Consider the following 2,500-nt stretch of genomic DNA (forward strand, 5'->3'; position numbering starts at 1 on the left):
AATGAAGACAGTTCTGTGAGATGCAGAACAACTTTAGCTCACACAGCTATCAGTGAGAGCTGTGGATATCCACCACCTATCCTGACTGGGCCTGCAGGCAGGGCTCTTCTGCACTTAAAGATAAATCCTACTCCGTTTCTGCCACTGGCAGTCTTCTGACAGAGAAACAGCCATAATTCAGTTGCCTTCAGCCGCAGCTATGAAAGGCATAGGTACACATCCACCATGCAAAGTGGAGGCCTCCTATGCACATGCTTCCTGTGCATCAGTGGGTGCAGAGCCCAGAGGGTCCACTGTGACATGTATCTTCTAGTATCTGTTCTGGGGTAAAGCCCCAAAACTTCCTACACTCAAGAGACAACAGCAGCCATGGGGAACGATGCCAGACAGTCGTGAGAAGAGGCCTACCCCTCCCCGTTCCCGCAGCTCTCTGCTGAGCTGCTCTACGATCTACCATGAAAATTTTGTCTTCTGCATAATGTGGGGAATTTGTCTCCTGTACTAATTTTGCTCCTTCTGAATGCAGAAACTTCAGAGCATTAGCAGTGCACAGGTGATGTGTCTGTTCAGAAGAATACTAGATTTTGCTTCTTTTCCTGAGTCTCAGAAAATCTACATTGTTGAGTAGCTTGTTACTGAATCAGGCACTTATTGTACGTACAGATTACATAAACAAGAAGGTCAATTTTGTTTCAAACCTATATGAATATGGTTCTGGGACTGAATTAACTACTGATTGAAAAGTTACACATTTTCAGCTAGCTAATCATATTTTATTTCTCTGCACGCAGACAGCAGTGCAATGAAATTAGCTGTTTGTTTGTACATTTTGGAAAATGTTTTAACTTCAAGACTACAGAAAAAAAAACAGGAAAAATTTAATGCATGTCCAGGTGAGATTGCTAGGGTAAAAAAAAAAACAGCTGATAATAACTGAGCATAGCTCAACAGAAACTGAGTTGCTTTCTCCTGATTTTTGATGATGCTCTTCCTTTCCTCAAAGTGTGATCACCCTTCCTCCATCATGAATTTACAGTTCTAAAGCACAGCCTTATCTCTCATAGCAAAAAAACAATCCCAGACATCTAATGTTGCATTTGCTTACCCAGTATAGAAATACAAATGCAAATGCTTTAGCAAGCTTTTCTCACATCAACTAACTCATGAGAATACACACAGTAACGGTACTATTTTTTATGTAGAGAAGTTATGATACTTTACATAATTTTGGTCAAAATACACATTACCAGGTCAGATTTGTCTATGACAGTTGAATTCGACCTCAAGATAGGTGCTTTAGTATGTGTATTGAAATCATCTGCTTAATCCAGAACTACTGTTTTCTTAAAACAGACATAGCTGTAAACAGATATCAAAGATTATGAAACATTTGTCTGTGGGAGGGGGAAGGATAGTGGTACTTCCACAATCCCTTATTGTTCTATCATATCTAATCCTCAGTACTAGTGCCCATAATGATTCCCAACTGGTAGATGAACTACTTTGAACATCCCTGAAGCAGAATTGCTACCCACTAATGTATCAGCTAAATGTTAGAAGACTCCTAACTCCCCCATCTGTGTTTTACCTCCCCAGAGGGTAAATACATTGAACAGTGATTCCCTTGCCTGGCACAGACTTTATAAACCTTACTGGCAACTGTTGTGATTTCCAGTCCAAGCAGCTCTGCAGTCAAAATCACCAGTTTTATATGCTGCAGGGAACTAAACACCTACCTTATTAAAATACTGCCCTCAAAACACACTGTAGTTATGTATTGCCACTGTAATTGTTACCAGTGTAGTGCTGATAATATTATGGATTACAGCTAATATCAGGCTATTGAATTAGTACATGAATATCTTTTTTTGTAGTTAACTTCAGGAAATTTATTGAAATTAGGAATTAATTATTTTAGGTTTGGGTTTTTTTTTTTTTTAACAAGAAAGAGAAGTCTGTGAAAAGTAACTGAAAATATACAGCGCAGTGTGGATTTACTGGGCTAAATGGAAGAAAATAAAACAAAACAAAAACAACCCAAACATCAAAATATTCTACCTGTTCTCTTCAGAACTAGTCATGTAGCCCAGACTCATATAACTACAGCTTATTCACAACTGGTTATACAGAAGTTAATAGGTCTAACTATACAGCTAAAGGCCATAGGATCAGGCTTGAAGGACAAATATATGATATTTCTGCTTTTCATGTCATTTGCACTTTATCTACATCCTTCTACTTTTTCTCATTACAGGCAACTTGCCTTTATTTTTCTTCACTGTCCACTTGTCTAATACTAGGATAGTGTTATCACCGCTGCACCCTGATGTTTATTAATAATACCTCAATAAAATAATAATAAAGTCTAATTGAGAATCGCTTTTATCAACTTTGCTATATTGCCATCTATCTGAGGTTCTCAACAGCAAAGATTTAAATGTTTCATTTTATTTTTAACTTTCCCTTTTCCACATTTCAGTAATGTCAGGCAAAGAGGTAT

The 2,500-nt window shown here is 37.9% G+C and overlaps 1 protein-coding gene across 8 annotated transcripts in view; it reads right to left on the reverse strand.

Moving 5' to 3' along the window:
• Positions 1 to 2,500, reverse strand: part of ZNF536 (zinc finger protein 536) — a 352,727-nt gene that overhangs the window by 236,824 nt on the left and 113,403 nt on the right. The gene's annotated exons all lie outside the window — the stretch shown is intronic.

The sequence above is a fragment of the Strix aluco genome, chromosome 14, assembly GCF_031877795.1.
Source record: "Strix aluco isolate bStrAlu1 chromosome 14, bStrAlu1.hap1, whole genome shotgun sequence".
In the NCBI taxonomy this organism is placed as follows: Eukaryota; Metazoa; Chordata; class Aves; order Strigiformes; family Strigidae; genus Strix; species Strix aluco.